The sequence below is a fragment of the Chrysochloris asiatica genome, unplaced genomic scaffold (assembly GCF_000296735.1).
Source record: "Chrysochloris asiatica unplaced genomic scaffold, ChrAsi1.0 scaffold00175, whole genome shotgun sequence".
NCBI lineage: Eukaryota > Metazoa > Chordata > Mammalia > Afrosoricida > Chrysochloridae > Chrysochloris > Chrysochloris asiatica.
In genome coordinates, this window is record NW_006408693.1 from 5445887 (window position 1) to 5470156 (window position 24270).

Sequence of the window (24270 nt, forward strand, 5' to 3'; positions counted from 1 at the left end):
GAACTGCCAACCTTCAGGTTAGCAGCCCGATTTGTAACCACTATGCTACGTATATATATGGAGCTCAGGTAGCGTAGTAGTTACATATCGGGCTGCGAACCGCAAGGTCAGCAGTTTGAAACTACCAGCAGTTCCGTGGAAGAAAGATGAGGCGTTCTGCATCTGTAAAGATTTACAGCCTCGGAAACCCTGTACAGGGTTGCGATGAGTCGGAACCGACTCCACGGCACATAACAACAACAACATATATATATATAATAAACTTCTCTCTATATCTATATAGATATAAATATAGATATAGAGAGAAGTTTATTATCATGGAAGTGGCTTGCAACTGTCGTGTCCCAGGTCCCCATGTGTCCATTATCTTGGGAGCAGGCCACACCCCCAAAGAAGCATCCCTTTAATTGATTAGCTGCTCATAGCCACTCATCAGTTAACTATGTTTGTATTAGGTTTCATCACCATAGAAATAAGCCCATACCTACTGTTAAACTTCTGGAAACCTTGGCCTAGTCAAGTTGATACAAAACCCTAACCATTACAAAAATAAAAGGGAAGAACATGCTCAGCGTATCTTAAACTGAAAGATCTGAAGGAAAAAATTCAAGCTTCAACTTGAAATATTGAAAGATTCTTTGGGCAAAATATTGAATTATGCAGAAAGTATTAAAAGAAGATGGATGAAATATACAAAGTCACTGTATCAAAAAGAAATAGTTGATATTCAACCATTTCAAGAGGTAGTATATGACCAATAGGCAATGATACTGCAGGAAGAAGTCCAATGCATTGGCAAAGAACAAGGCTCTGGGAATTGATGGAATACAAATTGAAATCTTTCAACAAAATGATGCATAATTGGAGGCACTCACTCATCTATGCCAAGAAATTTGGAAGACAGCTACATGGCTAGTGATCGGAAGAGATCCATATTTGTTCCCATTCCAAAGAGAGATGACCTAAAGAATGCAGAAATCATCAGACAGTATTAATAACAACATACTTCAGACATATTATCAGGAGGGACCAGTCCCTGGAGAAGGACATCATGCTTGGTAAAGTGGAGGATCAGAGAAAAAGAGGAAGTTCCCCCAATGAGACAGGTTGGCACAGTGGCATTGGAAATGAACTCAAGCATCGCAATGCTTGTGAAGTTGGTGCAGGACTGTCCAGTGTTTTGTTCTGTGGTGCATAAGGTAGTTATAAGTTATAAGTCAGTGACTCGATTGCACTTAACAACACCAACAACAATTTAAAAACTCAGCACAATATTTTCTAAGGTCTTCCATATTGTGACATGTGATAAAAGGCATTTATAATCTATGTTTTTATTTTTTCTGTGGCATATGGTAAACATGAAATTTATGTTTGTTCTTTCCAAGATAGTATTTGTAATACATGCAGTCACAGTCCCTTGAGATAATGTTGTGACCATTTCAAGTACAAGCGAAATACAACCAAGTCATGTCATCCATGGATTTTATGGTGAATTCAGTCAAAAGACCTCCATTAGCACTTGTTCAACTTTTAATTAATTAGATTTTAAGGATTAAATGAAATTTGTTACACTTGCTAACTCATACTTAGGTTGCTTCTGAGAAGAGATTTGAAGCTAATTTGGCCTATTTGCTTGGAACAAATCTCTGAGACATACACACACAAATACACACACAGATGAATGCCTCAACAAGTTAGACATAAATGGAAATAAAAGGTGATGGATTTTTTTCTCAAAACGTTTTGAGGACCATTCATACATATATGGGGTCTGATGTGATGTGACATTGTAGTCTAAGCACTGGACTGAAAAGTCAGTTTGAACCTCACGGTTGGTGTTTCAAACCCACCAGCCACTCACTGGAGACCCTCTACAGGGCCACTGTGAGTCTTAGAACCAAATCAATGACATTTAACAACAATAACAAACATACATACAGATATATGTACTCTTTATCTATATATAGTTGTTGTTGCTGTTAACTTTGGTTGAATCGGTTCTAACTGTAAATTACAGTGACAGTGTATAGGATTTCCAAGGAGTGGCTAGGGGGTTTGAACCTCTGATCTCTCTATATATGCATTTTTAATTATGACCAGTCAAGCAAAACCAGACAGATTTTCTCATATATGTTTTTTCTGTTTATCAAGGAAATATAATTTCTGTTTTCCAATTTTTAAATAATAATATTTTTCTAAAATGGGTAAGTTATCAAGTAGCTAGAAATGTGGATATGGTAAATGCAAATGGAAAATAGGTTAAATACAATTAGTGTATGGAGAGTTGCCTCTTATGTCTAAATTTCATTTTATACTCTCCTGAAGTAAAACTAGATTGTATTTCCCCCTTCTGCAAGTTAAAATTTAGTAATCAAGAAGAATAATTTACATTTCCTAAAATGTAAAAGATATGATCACTATATAATTATATGAAAGAAATCTAAACTTAAAATATGAATTTTTTCCAGGATTACATTTTTTAGAAAAGATTCTGTGCTGTTTTGAGTTTTGAGCAGCTCATTTCTAAAGTGTGCATTCGTGTATACAAGTATTCACCCACTGTTGTTGCCAGTGAGTTTATTCTGGCTTGTGCTGACCCCAAATCACCACAAAGAGTAAAAAGAAGGAAGAATAACATTTCTGGAGAAATTAAAATTCTGAGGAAGTCAAGACCCAAACTTAGTTTCCTTAACTTCTTGTTGCTATTTCTAGGGTGGAGAATTCGTTATATTCAATACTAAAGTTAGATTCTAACAGATTTGCTAAGTAGCTGGAGTTTGCCAGCTAGCTCACCAACTCCCTTTGCCTCCTGCCTTGAAACTCCTATTTTCTTAATTTTTTCCACTACTATCTATACCATCTAAGGAGCTCTGGTAGCGTAGTGGTTACAAATCGGGCTGCGAACCTTAAGGTCAGCGGTTCGAAACTACCAGCCGCTCTGCGGGAGAAAGATAAGGCTTTCTACTCCCGTAAGGATTTACACCCTCGGAAACCCTGTACAGGGTCGCTATGGGTCGGAACCGACTCGACGTCACTTAACAACAACAACAACATCTATACCATCTATTATGACTGACACAGCTAGAGTCATGATAGTATGATCCAGGGAATCACTACCGGAACTGCCATCTCAGTCAATGAGAGCACCAGGTCCCAGAGGGTAAATCCGATAAAGTAAGTCCACCAGAATTACTGAGCAGAAACGGAACCAGGAACACTCAACATGATGCTGACTAGCATTTATTCAGCGACTGCTATGTGACAAGAACTTTTGCTAAGTGTTTCATATATTAAACCACTTCTTAATCTTTACACTAACCCTAGGAGGGCTGTTATGTGAAGTGCCATTGAGTCAGTTCCTACTCCTATGATCAGCTGGTGAGTTTGAACCACAGTGCTTAGCCTACAGTACCACACTAAGACTCCTATTTTTACTCTTATTTTAAAGTAGGAAACTGAGGCATATAGGAGTTTAAGGATCTATACATTTAGTAAGTGAATAAAGCAAGATTAGACCTAGACAAATTAGACCAAGATTCAAACACAATAAGGTGAATTTAAAAACCTCATGCTTTTTAACAATTCTACCACATTGCCTCTTTATTCAATGGAACCATTGTTAACATACCCCTATATCATACCTCAAGCCCTGATGTGGTGCTGTAGGACAAGCATTGGACTGGTAACTGAAAGGTTGTCAGTTCAAACCCACCAGCATCTCTCAGTAACCCTATATAGAGTTACTTGAGTTGGAACTGACTCTATGGTATTCAACATCAACAACCCCATACCTTAGACACACTCATTATCAGTTTTCTGGGGATTCAGTTCAGGCTGGTGACATCTTTATCTAGGTCTCACCCTGCCCAGAGTTAAAGTTACCCAATTTACCTCCAAATATTATCTTATTCTTCAAGGCCACCACTTACTTGTTTGTCAGTTCGTCATACTGTGGTAACTTGTCTATTACTGTGATGCCAGAAGCTATGCCACAGCCATTTTAAATATCACCAGTGTCACTTATGATAGGTATGTTTAAGCTGAGTTTCGAGACTAAGAGTAGGAAGAATGAAAGGCAGACTACTTCTGAATAGTTTTAACCTCTGAACACTATATAAATAGCAGCAGAACATTGTCAGATACAGTGCCAGAAGATGGTAGCATGTGTATTAGTGAGGTGAAATGGAGTAGTAGTGGCCATTTTGAATCTGACAATCTTATGGTTTACTATGTTAGGAATGGCAAGTTGAAGTGGAATGGTGAAGCATTCATCACCAAAAAGAACATTTCAAGATTTAGCTTGATACACAATGCTGCCTGTGATAGGATAATATCCATTTGCCTATGAATTAATTTACATCCTGGTGAGGCACTGCAGGATAATGCACTGAACTACAAGGTTGGTGGTGCAAAGTCCCCAGACACTCCTGGGAAATCTTTCATGTCTATAAGTTGGAACTTTCTCAACAGCAATCACTAATACCCTTTTAACTCAAATTTATACACCAATCACTAAAGCCATTGATGATGAAATTGTAGAATTCTACCAACTTCATCAATCTGAAATTACAGTGTCATCCATAGCATGTCACGATCTACATAGTCAAAATCCTTTGCATAGTCAATAAAGCAAGAGTAAACATCTTTCTGGTAGTCTTTGCTTTCAGCTAAGAGCCATTTGATGTCAACAATGATACCCTTAGTTCCATGTCCTCTTCTGAATCCAGCTTGTATTTCTGCCAGTTCCCTGTTGATGTATGGTTGCAGCCATTTTTTAATTATCTTGAGCAAAATTTTACTTATATGTGATATTGATTGTATTGTTATCTGATTTCCTTAGTCCATTGGGTCAGCTTTCTTTGGAATGGGTACATTTATACATCTCCTCCAATCACTTGGTCAAGTAGCTGTCTTCCAATTTTTTTGTCTTAGATGAGTGAGCACCTCCAGGGCTTCATCAATTTAAAAGATTTCCATTTTTATTCCATCAATTCCTGTAGCCTTTTCTTTGTCAATGTCTGCAGTGCACCTTGAACTTCTTCCTTCATAGGTCCTCGGTCATAGGGTACCTCTTGAAAAGTTAAACATTGATCATTTCTTTTTGGTACAGTGAATTTGATGCTTTCTGCATCATTCACTATTGTTGTTGGTGGTGGTGTTAAGTGCTGTGGAGTGTATTCCGACCAATAGAGACCCTGTATAGGGTTTCTGAGGAGAAGCTGGTGATCCTGAACCACCACCCTCGCAGCTCAAACCAACTTTGCAGTCCAGTACATTAACCCACAACACCACACCAGGACTCCATTTTATCTTTGAAATTTGCTGCTCAGAAATTTTACTTCCTCATTTCTTCTATTTGCTATTTAGCATCTCTATGCTGGAAAGAACATTTCATAGTCTCTTCTGACATCCATATTGGTCTTTTCCCTTTCTTGGGTAGACTTTAGCATTTTTTCTTTTCAGTTAGCAGATGAGTATATTAACTATTTGTGTGGATTGTGCTAGTGGAGGCTGCTCCCTCAAAAATCTGAGGTAACATGCACATATGGTAGGTAGTTATCTATGTTCCATTTGATGTCATGCAAACAGACTCTCCTCCTTTGAAACAGAAAAGACAGGAATAATGTATGCTTCACAGAAGAGATATCAGTGCTTACAACCTAGTAGAGAGAGATTTAACAGGCTTGTATCTATAAAACCACTAGTAAATGCCCTAAGTCCTAGTACAAAGTTTATCAATTAGTTACCTTTCTGAAGAAAAATCTAGTCACCTGGAAATAAGAGGAAGAAATGTTTTACATTTGAAATGTTTCATAACTGATATTCTTTATTTCATTTTTGGGAATAATTGTGCCTTTTCCATTTTCATTGAATAATTTCTTCCTTTGCAAGCATCAAACCATTTTTTTTTCATATGCAGGAACTCATAAATGAATGAAAGTGCCCCAAATAATCCTTGCTGTTCTCACATAGCATATGCTCTTGTTATTTTTAGCAAATTGTAGCTGAGAAATGAATATTAATGAATGATTTCATGTTTTTTCCCCTTTCAGGTCCTTGAGGGAAAACTACTTGATCAAACATCTGATAGTCCTAAATTTGAAACCTTGCTCCAGAATCCCAGCACATAGTAAAAGGAAAAGACAACACCGCTAATTATACCTGTCAAGAAGCTGTGAACACGTGGTGTATAAATTCTTTCCTAAACAATTCGACACCTTCGTTTTCTGGGCCTGAACTTCATTGCGCATGTGCCCTTTACACATACAGACCCTCCATTCACTGCACTGGGAATTCTCCGTGTGTAAAGGGAGAGGTTTTCCAGTCTGCAGACTGAAATAGTATTAGAAGAATAAAGTCCATGACTTTTGAATAAATCACCAGGACCAGGATTAAGTGAATCTTTGGTCTATAGCTTTTCCAGAGATTAACAAACCCCTTATTAGGCTATAGTTCAAACTGCATCAGTTCAAGGTTGTTGCCACTAACAAGAAACCTATACATTGCCTCTCACCCTGACCTGTCCCACATTCATATTGCTGAGTTGTCTGAATTGGAATTTCAGTTAATTGCAAATTCAACCCCTCTCCCGGTCTTGAAAATGGCAAGTTATAGTACTACATTTATACTCTATTCAGGTTCTAGAAGCAATTGACTTTCATTTTGGTGTTTCCTTGGATTTTATTATGTATTAATAGAGTGGGGCAATTTTAGCTCAACTTTTAGTTTGTTAGAAACAAGGGTAGAGAACTCTAGTACTGTATTTTTTATTTAAGTATTGCTTGTATCTATTATTATTGATTTTAACAGAATATAATATATATTTATTCCACATAAGATATATTATCAAAGTTTATTTGTTACAAATTTAGGCCTTTTCTTACCATGTGATATGAAGTTGGTAAGAAACTACTAGCATAGGACCTAGCTTCATTGAACTGATCCTCTCATATGACAGATATAACCTTGGTCTCAGTATTTGTTGTTGTTGTTGTTTGGTTTTCTATTTTTTTGATTGATAAACCCTGGAGAATTTCAGTCTCTTTCTACCTACACTGATGTGCTGTCATAGAAGTCTATTTGCTATATTGTAGCTTGAGACCTTACAATACCAAATTATAATACATGTAAGCATATATATAAATATGAGTGTATATATCATGCAAAATTTCGATCCATTTCCCCAGATATAAACTGAATGTTCTTGGCACTCTAAGACCAAAGTATCATTATTCTTAAAATTATGGTTTTGGAAACCAGTGAAATGATAAATGAGCAGGTATTGCTTCCTTTAGAGGAAAAAGATACCAATTTTACTGTAGATATTCATGTAGGGAAATAGACATTGAAATGGCTTCCTTGAGAAAGTATTGTTTGCCAAAAACTTACGTGTTTAAAGTCACTTACACAGACTATAATTTGAGGTTATAGTAAATCTAGGGGGATAAATTGATTTTACTTAATGGGATGAATTAGAAGCAATAATTCTTTGGACAGCTAAATACCTGAAGTACAAAAATGTACCTGACAAACAACAAATCTCCCACTGAAATATTTGAGGTAGATGACTAAAACGGAGCCAGATATTTGAACATGTTTTTCCTCAAATGAAGAAATTAATCACCCAGGATACAATAATTTGACATTCAGACAGCACCCCTACCCTCAATTGGAAATGTTTAAAGCTCAGTGTAAAACTGTCTTGAAAATAAAGCAAAACCGATAGGAAACTACCCGGCACATTTTATTTTGACCTATGGAATGACATTAGTGTCAATATCAAGTTCCACCTGCTCTGCATAGTGGATCACCCACCAGGAGGACAAATAAGAACTAGAAGGACACCAATTTCAACAATGTTGTGCTGTCGTGTTTTATCAAGACATACCTTTTTTTTCTAGAGAGACTTAGGTGTGAGGACCCTGAGTGTTGTGTAAAAGAGATTTACAAACGAGAGATGCATGATGAAAGAGAATGAGTGGAGATTACATGAGTATTTATTATTCAGTTTGAAAGAGGTAGTTCCCATTTTTATATGAAAAAAATAATAAAACATATATTTTAGCTATCATTTAACAAAGAAGTCTTAAAGCTATTCAGGAAATGCCACAAGATTCTCACACAGGGAAATAAATACCCTTGTAATGAGAAAATGGTCATTTCAACCATTTCAGTACATTGTTTGAATGTGAGGTTCAAAGTGAGGATGTTTTTATTTAACAGTAAGTGTTTGGTTAAAGTTAATTACTCGTATATTTTCTCACCAATGCAAATATTGTTATGGTGTTATAGAAGCAACTATCAAAGATGCCTTCTACTTGTTTTTTCTGCAAGTCTTTGCTAACTAATGCCTCATTGGCTTAATGTTAAATGCTGGATAAATATATTCCAAGATGTTTGTCAAAGTGAAGGAGCATCTAAAGACAGATTGCATGTAACTGTGGTCGTACATACAAACTGGCAAAATGGTAATTTTTCATCAGTAAAATTTCTAGTCTGTTGATATTTCAGCCTGCTCTTAAAGTTTTGATCAGAGTTAGCCATACCAGAGAAATCGGGCCCCTTGTTGCTCTCTAAACCTCACTGAAGTCAGGAGTTGTGAAAAAAAGAAAAAATGCTACAATTTGTATTAGTACTTGTTATTATTTAAAGTATTTTTTAAGCCACTGACATACCCAAAATGACATTAAAATAAGATATATTGGATTGCCTTAACGGACCAATTTATAAATTATAAACCAATTGAATGTTAAGTGCCATCGAGTTTGTTCCGACCTATAGCGACCCTGTATAGTGTTTCCAAGGAGCAGCTGATGAGCTTGAACTGCCGCCCTTGCAGTTCAATTGGCTTCGCAGTCTGGTGCATTAACCCACAGCGCCACACCAGAAGTCCAATTGAATGTTGTTGTTGTTGTTATGTGCCGTGGAGTCGGTTCTGACTCATAGCGACCCTGTACAGGGTTTCCGAGGCTGTAAATCTTTACGGGAGCAGGAACAGCTGGTAATTTCAAACTGCTGACCTTGTGGTTCGCAGCCCGATTAATAACCAATACAATACGCTACCAGAGCTCCTTTAGTGTGGTGGGGGAAAAAAAAAAAAAAAAAAACAACTAAAAATTTCAGTGTTTTTTTGTTTTATCCTGGTGAATTTTAGTTCGTTCACTTTGTCATCAAATTATTGGCCAGTGGAACACATTTTTCTAAACAGTTACCTGGTATGATATTAAGGCAAATACCCAGATCATATACTTCAGTGAAAGAAAACCCGAAGCTTCTGGTTAGAACATTTACATTTTGATTCTGTTGCCATTTGGAATAGAACATCTGCAGGGAGATAATGAGTTTAAATTACAATTGACTTTAGAAAGAATAACCGACTTCTGTGCTTCCTCAATCATGTAATCAATAGGGAATTCGTTAGTTATGTGAATTCCCACTATCTTTTAAGACAATTCTAAGATCTAAATGCAAAATCTAGCATTCACGGGCTTTTTAAACATTCAAGGCAGTCTCTAAAGAACTTGGCTGGAGATGGATTACACCAATTTCTAAATGCAGTTTTCAACAGTAGCAAAACAAACTGATGTTATCTAGTTTCATTTTCCTCTGCTGTGCCTATAGGAGTACAAAACGTTGCAATATTTTGTCTACATTATTTTAAACATGTACAGATATTTGTGGATATATGAATAATGCCTAAATCTCTTATATTTTAGCTACTTTGTGTTTGTCATACAGATAAACCCTGCTAGTAAGGCCAGATTTACACAACATCGTAAAGTAGAAATCAGTGCTCTGAAGATTCAGGCAGGCCAGCATAAAACAAGAGCTCCTCAAATCAGGTTACTCCCACCCATCTGGTCCCCATTTAGATGACAAGCTCCTTGAGAAACAGGGAGGTGCCTGCCTGTAGACTGTTGTATTCCTGGGACCTGGTGGAATGCCTGACACATGTGGGTTGTCAATATTTGTTGAATGAATTGGTAATTGAGTAAGTGGATGGACAATTTTTTTTTTTTTAATGTGTAGTTGCTTACTAATAATCTCAAAAAAATCTCACCAGTTTATATGAATAGGCACTTCTATGAATTTTCTGTTAAATCTAGATTTGAGTCTTGATAAATCCTTTTTGGATATATGAATCTGGACTTAAATTGCTTCAAAGATTTCAAGGCTGGAGGACATTCAGATAAGAAGCATTATCTGAGCATTCGAGAGAAGTTTTGAAATGAACACATCTTAACCTTTGCAGTTTGTTCTTAGAGCAGTTGAATTTTTTGACAGAGGTTATCTGAACACGGAATCATTTATGAACTTTTTCCCAACATGAAATTCTATTTATACATTTTATAAAAGATTATTTTATTTAAAAAAAAAAAACAGGAAAAAAAAGTTATATTGTCAAAAATAGCACTTATTCCCTTCTAATGTATCAACAACTTTTATGAAGAATTGAAAGTAACTGGATACACCATCCCTAAATTTTCCTGTTTTCAAAAAATCACTTCTTCTTCCATATTTAATTCTTAGAATGTATCTGAGCTACAAATTAATCACTTACTTTTAAGACTTCCATGTGTTCATTCATTCATTTAACAAATATTTATTGTACACCTGACCTGCCAGTTGCTGGGTTCTAGAAATACAAATGGAAACAAGACAGGCATAATCCCTTCTTGAAGCTTCCTGTGAAATGCTCTTCAACACTTACTCTAGCAGTAACTAGAATGTACTGTCTGCTGGGTCTCCTTCATATCTGCTACAAAGAAGAAATAAAATTCTTCACCCCCATGTAAATAATGAAGTACTCCAACATGGGTTAATGTGAACTTGGTTTTCTAAACATACCAGTTTATCCACACACCATACTTGCACCCAAGTGAGGTAGGTAAATGATTTATTCATAACTAGCATTTACTAAATTCTTACTATGTTCTATGTGCTAATGCTTTCATTGGCTATCTCATTTAATCCCATCAACAATCAGTAGTTTCCATTTTATATCGGAAAAGTGAAGTTTTGAGATGTTCTGTGACTTACCCAAGGTCACACAGCTAGCAGTGGAATCATGATTTGAACCCAGGCAGTCTAACGCAAGAATTCATGTGTCCAACCATTATAATATTCTGTGGTCTTGGGAACAACATTGAAAATGATTAGCCATGACTGTCAAAAATAGATCATTTACTGTACATGACAGTAATTTTGATGTTGTAATACAAAAAAAAAAAAAAAGATCTTGATGTATTACTCAGACAAATCACATCAGTGGCAGAAAAAGGGTTAGAACTCAATCTTATGTTGTAGCTGACTATCATGGAGAATACTTCAGGTCAGAGACGTGGATAAAAGTACAGGTCCAGAAAATTCATGATGTTCTGTAAATATTTAAATGATTCTTCAGAATTATAAATTGATAGCCACTGTGTGTATTTGGTGCTACAAAAAACCGAAAGAAACAAAAATCCCTGCTATAAGGGCTTCTAATAAATACACAATGTGGAGATGAACCAAGGATATTTCATATTTATGGGGAAGAATTGGGCAATAGTAGTGGTTTCTCATCATTGCATGTGCATCATGTTTTTCCAATTGTTACCATTATTTTCCTGAAAGAGCTGCAAAACTGCAGTGGTTTGACCTGACCAAAGTGGTATTATGCTGCTGGGAAGTAAACGTATTAGACACCAAACTGGAAGTACTGTCTTTATTGTCAAATGACTGTTCTTTTAAAGCATGGCTAGAGAAGGATTTTTAGATGCTGATGAGGCCTGAATATTTAGGTATTCAATTCATTATGCTTTGCCACTCCTGACCATACAGTAGGGTCATTCATTGTATTGAGTGGTTAGGGTGATGGCCAACGTGAAAGGCAACAGTGAAGGTAGTTGTCACACTGTAATCAAATTTAGGGAGGTCAGGGTTCACACTTCCATAGATTAGCAGGAACTGACACCTTCTAAGAGAACAGTAAATTCTTGGCTGCCATCATCGTTTGCTTACAAAGAAGAATCATAAACATAATTTCAATGTATTATGTATCTGTCTTTACCTCAGCTAAATGAACATTGGATGCAACTCAAATCAAGAATCATCATAAAATCCTTTCCATACTTCATTATACTTTCCTATTATAGACTAATAAAATAGATAGCTGTCATCCAGTCAACTCTGACCCATGGTGTACCAATGTACAACAAAATGAAACATTTATTGGTCTTGTGCCAATCCATGTCGTTGAGGTTACCTCTCACTCTCATTAGCCCTTTGCTTCAAAAAAATGTGATGTCCTTCTCCAGCAATGGATCCTTCTTGATGATGTATCCAAAGTAACTGGGTAAAACAATGTTCTGTAGCAATCCATTGGTTTTCATATTGGCTAGTTTTCAGAAGTACATCACCAGGACTTTCTAATTGCTCTCTTCTAAATAATGCCCTAAGGGACTCTGGCCGTGTAGTGAATATGAGTCGATCTGCTAATCTCAAGGTCAGCAGTTCAAAACTACCAGCTGTTCAGTGGAAGAAAGATGAGGCTTTCTATTCCCATAAAGATTTACAGCCTCAGAAACCCTATGCAGGGTCATTATGAGTCGGAACCGACTTGACAGCATACCACCACCAAATAATGTCCTGATGTAACACTGTAGGATCAACCACAAGGTTGGAGGTTCAAACTCACCAGCTTCTCCTTGGTAGCCCTATACAGTGCCGCTATGAGTCGGAACCAACTCGACAGCACTTAGCAACAAATACTATTTATTTAATATTTTTTTTAAGTTAAACTTTATATAGTACATCAATCGGGAAATTCAAATTTCTTACCTAAAAAATCATAACTCAACATTTCATTCAATCTTCCTTTTGACATCTTGATTTCTGTTAAATATGTTGCCTTTTTCTGTTCAATTCCTGGTGTGCTGTAGGATCAGCACTGGAATGCAATCCACAAGGTCAGCAGTTCAAACCCATCAGCTGCTCCTTAGAAACCATACACAGTGTCATTCTGAGTCAGAACCGACTCAATGGCACTTAACAATTTTGTATTCAAACTTCAAAGCTGCTAAGTAGATTATTCCTTGGCAAAATACCTTGAAGCATCTCCTTTTCATTGACACTTGTACATGCACACTTCTTATTGGAACTTTAATGAACATTTTCCCAATGGTCATATTCCTCCAATTTTCCCAATAGAGTGCTGCTCAATAGATCATCCTCAATAGATCATCATAAAAATGAAATTCACATTTTATGAGCATGATTGCTGTGGGAAGGAAGTGCATTGTGGTGCTCTTTCATCCACAAGTAGAAAATATTAGAGAACATGAAGCAAGATGATGCTAAAAGCTGATACATGTAGTGTGAAAATAGAAATCATGCAGTTCCATAACAATGAAAAGCAATACAAGTTTTCCTTTAAGATACAAATGCAAAAGTAAACTAGCAGTGCTCAGTGGTGAATAGATCTTCCATGACTACATCAGATTATGACTCACCACTTGGGATGTGTGTGGGGATAGTGGAATAAGGGACAATTCTCAGAGATGGATAGACGAACATGCTAATTATGGAAATGATGTAGCATGAGATATGTACTTCCTGACCATATGACTGCGTTTCCAGCCATCTTATTCTACCTTATTTATCAAGTAGATCATTTCTTGTTCCTGTAAAACAGCCCAAACACACTCTCTTCTGAGTTTTAGATTATTCCTGAAATGTCTTTTTACTTCCCCCATCCATACTTCACAAAATTCTAAAATTTTAAGATCTATTTCAATTTATCCTTATTGTAAGAAGCTTTTTTAAAAACAATGTTCCAGGCCTAATGTTACCAACCCCAACACTGAAACCCATTGTGATATTTGTACATCTATGTAGTTCTTTTCTTAGTTTGTCTTCTAGTATATACAGTCCTGGTGTAGCACTGTGGGTTAATGCGCCAGACTGTAAAACCATTTGAACTACAATGTCTGCAGTTCAAGCTCACCAGCTGCTCCTCAGAAACCCTACACAGGGTCACTATGGGTTGGAACTGACTCAAAGGCACTTAAGAACAACAACAACATACTCATTTATGTCTTTACCATCTTAAATACTCCTATAGTTAATAATTATGTACAGAAAGACTGCTTAATATTTCATAAAATGAATTAACCCTTCTTTTGTTAGGGAGAAAGAGGTTTGTTGTATTTATATGATCCAGCAGAAAGTTACCAGAAAAGCTTTTGTATTATTTTGGGTCTAGTCCAGCTCACCCACAGAAATCATCTGAATTGAGAACTCAATATCAGATGCTTTTCAATGATTGGAAAAACCTTAGTTATTGAGTACATTGATGTTAAAAAAAAAAAAAAAAAAAGATGAAAGTGTTAAGCCTGTATCTTTTCTAATTTGATTTTACCCTGACACACAAAAAGAGTAATTTCTTTGAGAAGGATCACCACAAGACTGGTCCGTATGAGGTATACTTTAAAGATATTCCAAATGACCAAATTTTACAAAATTCTATACTACTCCATCATCTCTGATATCAACCATCGCTTCACTCCTCAGTATTGCATTGCAGGGCTGTGCAATTAGCTGCAATGTCTCCAGAGCTCATGAACCATCAAGAAAATGGGTCATGTGGTTATGGAGGCTGGGAAGTCAATCTGGAGGTTTCTTCTCACTCATACCTAATCAAGCTGTCATATCACAAGTCTGTGGAATATGGAAAACCAGGTCAGGAAAATCAGGCTGCCTGCTCAAATGCCAAGCCAGACACAGGATCCCAAGCACGAGAGTGAACTTTGCCAAAATGTTCAGTGCAGCTACAGAAACACAAAATGGCTGAAAGTGAAAGAAGAAGGTCTTGCTTGGTTACCCTAGCAAAGGAGCACACTGGGACACAAATGTCACTAAGGTGACTCCCCAAGTCCTAGGTCAGGAGTCTTTTACAGCGGTCATGGGCATTTATCTGCTGTTTGTCAGGATGATTCAGAACAAGAACTAGTCTTCTCCACAACTTCAGTAGGGATGGGGAGGAGGTACAAAGAAGGTGTTCTGCCCAAGTCTGGGGCATTGATGGAGGTGTGTTTTAACCTGGTGACATCACAAGATCAGGTTGAGGCCATGTTGGTCATTACTGTGTGTGGTAGGCAAACCAGGCCTGGTCTAGCCAATTCTGTGAACCCAGCCTGCTACTTTTCTTAGGTAAGTATAAAACTGGTAGTTTGCCTATTAAGAGAACAGATTAAAATAGAATGTTAGTTCTTGTTTTAACACACATCAGAAATGATAACTAATTTGCAGACCACACCCCTAAGGAAATGAAGGGTGGTGACTTCAATAACACTCTCTAAAAAGGTGAAGAATCAAGATACATCTCACCTTAATCCTGCCTAACTAGCGTAATAGAAATCTCATTCCAAAATGGGACCATAACCTCGCACGTAGAGGTTATTGTTGTTGTTAAGTGCCGTCGAGTCGGTTCCGACCCATAGCGACCCTGTACAGGGTTTCCGAGGGTGTAAATCTTTACGGGAGTAGAAAGCCTCATCTTTCTCCCGCGGAGCTGCTGGTAGTTTCGAACCGCTGATCTTAAGGTTCGCAGCCCAACAAAATGGAAGACTATGGCAAGAAGGGTCATATTAAGTAACTGCACCAGGTGTGTGCACACACACACACGATGACTTTAGTGTTGAAATATCTCCATGTATTTGGCTGTACGTTCTATGCGACAATTTTGTAAAGGATAAAATTGGGTTTCACATTAGTAAGAGAACAAACAAGATGTGCATCATGACACCACTTCAAATTAGACTCCAGAGTTCTCTTTTAATGAATGTCCTGACTTTCCACCAGAAGACCTTCTCTGCACTTCACTGCTGTCCCTTGTCACATCCAAGTCATTGTTTCAGAAGGAAGGAATTGAAAGACTAATTAATATTGCCATAGCTACTTTAGTATAGATGTTATTGCTGTTAAGTGCTGTTGAGTCCGTTCCGACTCACAGCGACCCTGTATAGGGTTTCTGAGGAGTGGCTGGTGAGCTTGAACCACTGACCTTTTGGTTCATATTGGCCTTGCAGTCCAGCTCATTGACCCACAGTGCCACAAAATTTTATTAGTAACAAAAATCAAAACATTTACCCAGCCTTAGGAACAGTTGGTGTTCTAACATGTTGTAGTTCTTTGTGCTAACACAAAATTTTAACTGAATATGACTTTTATCAAACCCACCAAACTAAACCCACTGACATCAAGTTGATTCTGACTCATAGCCACCCTACATAGGGTTTCTGAACCTATAAATCTCTAAGGGAGCAGACAGCCTCATTTTTCTCCAATGAAGTGGCTGGTTGGGTTTGAACCTTACGATTAGCACCCCAATTTCTAACCCACAGTACCAGCAGGGTACACAACATTTTCAGCATTTAACTTAACACAATTTTAATTTGGTTCCTTTAAACTCAGTGACAGAAAAAAGAAGCATCTTAAAGAAAAATTCTAATATGTATACTAACAGACATTTTTACATTCTTTAAATTACTTTATCCCACACAAACACAATATAGGTTTAAATAATTTAATTGATACCTGCCCAATGAATTTTGCTTCCCATGAACTTTTATTTATTGATTTTGTTGTTGTTGTTAATAGACTTGTAGAAGTGAGAGGCTGGCTAATTGTTGAAGAGAATTTAGAGAAGGAATCTACATGGAATTTTGTACAACAAAGGTCCAGCATCAGGTCCTCAGCTTTGCAGACCCATACTCATTTACTTTTTCCAGGATACCCAGATAGGTATTCTCTGCAACCACCTGCTTTCTCAAAATAAGTATTGATAAAAACAAGTTATCTTTGAGTCAGTTCTAACTTATGGCAACATCATATGTGTCAGAGTAAAACTGTACTCCATATGGTTTCCAATGGCTTATTATTTTTGCCAAGGAGATCGTCAGGTCTTTCTTCTTAGGTGGCTCTGAATGGATTCCAAACTCCAGCCTTTTGGTTAGAAGTTGAGTGTTAACAATTTGTGCCTCCTAGAGATTCCAAATATTATCACTGTTATTAGGTGTACCCTCTTTAACTCTCAAAAGTGCCTCAGTTTTGAAAATGTATTATGATGTCAAGTTACTTATAAGTAATACAGCATTACAGTAATGTGTCAATTTGTTGTTATTTGTTGTTAGATGTCATCTAGATGGTTCTGACTCGTAGCAACCCTATGCACAACAGAACAACATAATATCTAGTCCTGCACCATCCTCACAATTGTTGCTATGCCTGTGCCCATTGCTGCTGCCACTGTGTCCATTCATCTCCTTGGGGTTCTTCCTTTTCTTCACTGACCCTCTACTTCACCTAGCATGATGTCCTTCTCCAGGGACTGGTCCCTTCTGATAGTATGCTTGAAGTATAAGTGACAAAGTCTGGACATCCTGTCTTTTAAGGAGGATTCTGGCTATACATCTTCCAACATAGACTTATTTGTAGACTTATTTGTTATTTGGCAGTCCATAGTACTTTCAGTATTTTTCATCACCTTAACTCCAATACAACAATTCTCTTATGGTCTTCTTTATTCATTGTCCAGTTTTCACATGTATATGAGGCTGTTGAAAATACCCTGCCTTGGGATAGACACATATCAGTACTCAAACTGCACAGGAATATGGAGTTGTCACACCTACTTCTCACTTCTACCACTTTTCTGGGAGTCCTGGTGTGGTGCTGTGGGTTAATGTGCCAGACTGCAAAGTCATTTGAACTGCAAGGTCGGTAGTTCAAGCTTACCAACTGCTCCTCAGAAACCCTATAAGGGTCGCTATGGGTTGGAATCGACTCGTCAGCACTTAACAACAAAAAATACTTCTGTATGTTAGTTCTACTTTGATGGCTTGTGATGCTGGAAGCTATGCAACCAGCATTTTAAAAACCATTAGGTTCACCCACGGTGGACAGAATGCAGCAGAGCTTCCATACTAAAACAGACTAGGAAGAAGGAGAGGAGGAATACTTGTAAATGTTCAGCCACTGAAACCTTCTGAGGAGCAGCAGAACATTGTCAAATATAGTGCCAGAAGATGAATCCCTCAGGTTGGAAGTAACTCACAATAAAAGCTGCCTCCGTGACAATGTGGATGGAGTTAAGCTCTTGGGACCTGCATTTGATGATGTAGCACAACTCAAAATGAGTAGAAGCAACTTCAAACATCCATGAATAATTGGAATGTGGAATATATGAAGTATGAATCTAGGAAGATTGGAAACTATCCTAAGTGAAATACAAATCACAAAGATCATATTCTGTGCATTGTTGTTGTTCCTTTTAGGTGCTGTCAAGTTGTTGTGTACAACAGAACGAAGCACCGACTGACCCTGCACCACCCTCAAAATTAATGCTATGCTTGAGCCCTCTGCTGCTGCCACTGTGACAATCCATCTCACTGTGGGTCTCCTCCATTTTCTTTGACCCTCCACTTTACCAAGCATGAACTCATTCTCCAGGTATTGGCCCCTCCTGAAAATATGTCCGAAGTGTAAGAGACAACGTGTAGTCATCATGACTTCTAAGGAACATTCTGGTTGTACTTCTTCCAACACAGATTTGTTTGTTTTTCAGGCAGTCCATGATACCTTCAAAATTCTTCTCCAACAACATAATTCAAATGCATCAGTTTTTTTCTTCAGTTTCCTTATTCGTTGTTGAACTTTCACATGCATATGAGGCTTAGATCAGGTACGCTTTAGTTCTCAAACTGACATCTTTGCTCTACAACACTTTAAAGAAGTGCAGCACTTGTGCCTAATACAATACATCATTTGATTTCTAGATTGCTGCTTCCATGATTGTTGATGTTCATTCAAGGAAAATTAAGTATTTGACAATTTCAATATTTTCTCCATTTATCATTATGTTATTTTGTTTTCTTAACATTGAGGTGCAACCAATAATGAAGACTAGATTTCATCTTCATCAGTAAATACTTTAAGTCCTCTTTGCTTTCGGCAGGCAAGAGTGTATCATTTGCATACTGCAGGCTGTTAATGAGTCTTCTTCAGATCCTGTTGCCATGCTCTTCTTCATATGAACCAACTACTCGGATTATTTGCTTATCGTACAGATTGATGAAAGATGATGAAAGACTACAACCCTAGCACACACCTTTCCAGATTTTAAACCATTTTGTGTCCCCATATTCTGTTTGAACAACTGTCTATGTATAGGTTCCTTATAAGCACAGCTAAGTGTTCTGGAATACTCATATTTAGAAATGTTGTCCATAGCTTGTTATGATCTACACAGTTGAAAGCCATTGCATAGTCAATAAAATACAGGTAAACATAATTCTGATATTATCTGCTTTCAGCGAAGATCTGTTTGATATCAGCAGTGATATACCTCATTCCACATCCTTGTCTGAGTCCAACTTGAACCTCTGGCAACTCTGTGTTAATGTAATGCTAGAACCATTTTTTGATTATCTTTAGCAAAAGTTTACTAGCAAGTGATATTAATGATATTTTTTGATGATTTCTGCATTCCATTGAGTTACCTCTCTTTGGAATGGGCACAAACATGGATCTTATCCAATCAGTTGGCCAGGGCTTCCAAATTTCTTGAATGAGTGCATCCAGTATTACCTCACTTTGTTGAAAGATTTTAATTTGTATTCCATCAATTTTTGCAGATTTGTTCTTTATCATTGCTTTCAGTGCACCTTAGACTTCTTCCTTCAGCATCATTGGCTCTTAATCGTATGCTATGTCTTGAAATTGTTGAACATTGATCATTTAATTTTAGTACAATGACTCTTTGTATTCTTTCCATCTTCTTTTGATGCTTTGTGTATCATTCAATGTATTGACTACAAATCCTTCAGTATTACAAATCAAGGCTTGGATTTTTTTCTCTTAGTTCTTTCAGCTTGAAAAATGCTAGTGTGTTCTTCCCTTTTGGCTTTGTAGCTCCAGAATTTTGCACATTTCATTATAATATTTGACTTTGTCTTCTTGAGCTGCCCTTTGAAATTTTTTGTTCAATTCTTTTATCTCCTCATTTCTTCCATTTACTTTAACATTTTTATGCTGGAGAGAAAGTTTCAGTCTTTTGTGACACCCATTTTGGTCTTTTCTTCCTTATCTTCTTTATGTCTTTTTTTTGGGGGGTGTGTGTGTGTGTGGTATTGCTGGTTTCTTTGTTCTTTATGCCTTACTGTGCTGAGTTCATGGTTTTTTGTCTTCCTTATCTTCTTAATGAATTTTTGCATTCTTCCTTTTTGATGTTCTTAGTGTCATCCCACAAATCTTCTGAATTTCAGTTATTAGTGTCTAATCCATCAAATAAATTCTTCAGATGATCTATAAATTCAGGTGGGATATGATGAAGGTCATATTTTGACTATTGTGAATTTGTTTCATTTCTGCAGCATCAGCCTTGACTTCCATATGAACAATTAGTGGTCGGTTCTACAGTCTGCACCTGGCCTTGTTTTGATATGGAGATTTCCCACTTTCTCTTTCAATAGATTCAGTCGAATTGATTTCTGATTGTATTCCATCAGGTGAAGTTCAAGTGTATAATTGTCTTTTATGTTGTTTTAAAAGAGTATTTGCAATGAAGAAGTCATCAGTCTTGTAAAACTCTATAATGCAATCTCCAGCATCTTTTCAATCACTAAAGTCATATTTTCCAACTGCTGATCCTTTTTGTTTCCAACCATTGCATTCTAATCATCAGTAATTATCAACACATATTATTTGAATGTTTGGTCAATTGCAGACTGAAAAATTGGTAGAATTCTTCAGTTTCATCATGACTGGCTTTAGTGGTTGGTGCATAAATTTGAATAATAGTGGTAACCAGTCATCTTTGTAGACATATGTATATTATCCTATTACAGACAACATTATACTTTAAGATAGATCTTGAAATGTTCTTTTGGATGATGAATGTGAAACCATTATTCTCCAATTGGTTATTCCCTGTATAGTAAACCATGTGCTTGTTAGATTCAAAATAGCTAATACCAGTCCATTTTAGCTCACTAGGGCCTGTTGTTGTTGTTGTTGTTAAGTACTGTGGAGTCAGTTTCAATTTACAGTTATCCTGCACAGGGTTTCCAAGGCTATAAATCTTTACGGAAGCAGAAAGTCTCATCTTTCTCCTATGGAACAACTGGTAGTTTTCGAACTGCTGACATTGAGGTTAGCAGCCCAATTCGTAACCACTACGCTACCACAGCTCCTTCACTAGTGCCTAGGATATCAATATTTATCCATTCCATTTCATTTTTGACTACTTCTAATTTTCCTACTTTGTACATTCCATGTTCTGATTATTTATGGATGTTTATAGTTGCTCTTCCTCATTTTGAGTTGTGCTCCATCAACAAATGAAAGTCCAGAAAGCTTTACCCCATTCATGTTTTCAAGGTTAGCTCTAATAAGGATACAGGTATTAGTGAGCTGAAATGTACTGATTGGACTATTTTGAATCAGAGAATTATATTGTGTCATGTTCACCTATTTATGTGAGGTGTCTAACCTTTGTCCAGTTAATCATGATCAGGAACATGGTGTCAAAAGGGACAAACCAGGTACTGGGAAATGGAACAGCAAAATTAACAGGTTCTTTGTGAGCTCAGCAGGCACCTTCCAAAAGATTCCATTATAAAATTTTACTTCAGGATTTAGGATAACCTGAAGAACTCTCTAAAATCTGAGGTTTTTCAAATTGTACCTTGCACAAATGCACCCAACTTAAAGAGTGAATGAGGGCAATGATAATATCTACTCACAATGAACTCCCGCTAGGCCTGGGCTGCTTATCAGTTTAGAAGGAGTTATTTATTTGTTTATTTTACTTTTGTCTATTTGTTGTTCTGGTTGTTATTTTGTTATTTATGTATCCAAAGTGAGTATCTTTTGTAATTCGTGTATCCATATTGGAACCTTTTTGCAATTAATCTGTTTGAACACATATTTTGCAATTCAAAGGTGATGTTAATGGCCTACAAGCTTTTACGGACATGCTTAATATATGCTTATTGCTGTTCTGGTGTGACACTATAGGATAAGACCTGGATTGCAAGGTTGATTTGAGCCACAAGGTCAGAGGTTCAAACCCACCAGCTGCTCCTCAGAAACTCTATACAGGGTGTCTATGAATCACAACAGACTCAACAGCACTTAATGACAACAAGAAGTTACTAAAAAAGGAAGCGTTTTGACCTGCAACTGTTCTATCTAACAAGGTCTTGAAAATATATTGCTAAAGACACTGGGTTTTTGGCTCAATCTCTCTTCACTGTAGCTCCGGTGGTGCTGTGGGATAAACACTGAACTTCTAACTGCAACATTAATGGTTCAAACCCACCAGCCGCACCTCAGAAACCTCATACGGGGTTGTGTGGGAACTGACTCAATGTCTCTTAACAACAAAAACAATTATGTTCTACCTACCAAACCAACAATTATACTCAATCATTAATCTTTTGCTGTTTTGGCAACCATCTTTGTTTAAAATCTATACATTCAAGAATCTAAAATGCTTTCTCTTTTAATTATTACCACATTATATCTTTGACTAAAGGAGAGAAACATGAGAAGATGTAAATAAAGAATTACATAAAAATCCAGTCCCCAAAGGAGTTAATTTAGTCTCTAAACATTTCCATCTTTTAAAGTATTGAAATTTTACTTGTATGCAGCTGTGGTAAAAGTTTTTGGGTCATTAGTGAAAATTTCCTTCACTAAACATTTATTAAGCAAGTATACTAATCTATCACATTGCCTGTGTAAGGAAGAAATTAATCAATAACATGGTTCATTGCCAGTATCAACATAAGCCCAGAATTCCAACTCAAAAGCATGAAGCACATTGATTTTATGTTGTGTTTTCTGCATCTAAACCTAAAACTCTCTTAGTCCTCCTCTTTACCTCGTACACTATTTAGACAAATGTCTGATTCCTTTCAGATAGAGGCATAATCTACAAGGAAGGTTTGCTTTTCCAGCCTACTAAAGAATGTGGACAGGCCAGAAAGGCGAAAGAGGTTTATTGTATTTATATGTTCCAGCAGAAACTTACTTGTTTAATCAGAATTTTGGATTTGCATTTCTCATTTCAAATATGCTTTTGTTGTTGTTATTAGTACTGTGGAGTCAGTTCCAACTCATAGTGACCCTGCAGAGGGTTTCAGAGGCTGAAAATCTTTATGGGAGCAGAAAGCCTCATCTTTCTCCCATGGAGCAGCTGGTAGTTTTCAATTTCCAACCTTGAGGTTAGCAGCCTTTCAGAGAGGACTTAAACTCAAAAAAACATTAACAGAGCTTGCATTAATGATTTAGTATACACAAAAGTATATCGCACCATTAAAATGTCATTATCATGCATTGTACCCTGGTTGGAATTTTTTGAGAAAAGAAAATGAACACATGTTCCCTTTCCCACCAAACTACAAACCTGTTAGAGTTAAAAACTAGAGAGCAAAGGCTTATCTGTCTCTGGCTAGTGCTTATAGTACTAACAAAGATTAGAGTTTTTGCTTTTTGGTTTTGTTTGTTTAAATGATGACATTACATGTTGAGAGTTGTTTCCAATCTTTAGAAGAATAATAAGTTGAATGAGAATTCACATTAGCCACATATTCTGGAAAGGGAGTCCTAGATGAAGTTAAGTATCAAAATTGTTTGGATTTTTTGTTTTGTAAGTTCAAAAACAGTGGTGGTAATAGAAAGCTTGTGAGTCCGTCTTCTGCCTGTAACTGATTGGAATACCTAAAATGGGGCTACAACGTGCCCAGTGAAGGAGGCTTCCTACGGAGCCTCTGCAATACATAAGACTATAGGTGGAAGCCTGAACCACATCCAAATCCCCAGAGATGGGAAATTCCCACTGAAAGGACAAGCAGACCAACCTGGAGTGGATAGAAGAACAGAAGATACTTCTTGAAAGAAAGACCTACAAGAAAAATATAAAACAACATAGGCAGACAGACTGTTACTACAAGAACAAGCAACATGCTTGCCCAGGAAACATCAAGGAAAGTGGTCGGATCCCCTCAGTGCAAACCCCCTTCCAAGACTAAGATTCAATGGGAATGCACGCTGTGATTGGTGACCACGCTCAACACTGATAAGGGCAAGTGAGGGAAAAACAGCAGTGAAGTGGTAAGCTAAGCCCTACAACATTCAATAGACTTCTGTGAGCCTGGGTGAAGACCTGGTTGGCCAGCAGTGTGGCAAGACCTGGGGACTCTTGGGCCCAGAGTCAGTGACATA

At 37.0% G+C, this 24270-nt stretch overlaps 1 protein-coding gene across 1 annotated transcript in view; it reads left to right on the top strand.

The window, feature by feature from the left end:
- The window catches only part of LOC102823020 (protein lin-7 homolog A-like), a 249488-nt gene extending 243111 nt beyond the window's left edge, over nt 1–6377 (top strand). The window contains exon 6 of the mRNA XM_006871833.1: nt 6054–6377. The gene's annotated coding sequence lies outside the window, so the exon portion shown is untranslated. The remainder of the gene's footprint in view (nt 1–6053) is intronic.
- The last annotated feature ends 17893 nt before the right edge of the window (nt 6378–24270 follow it).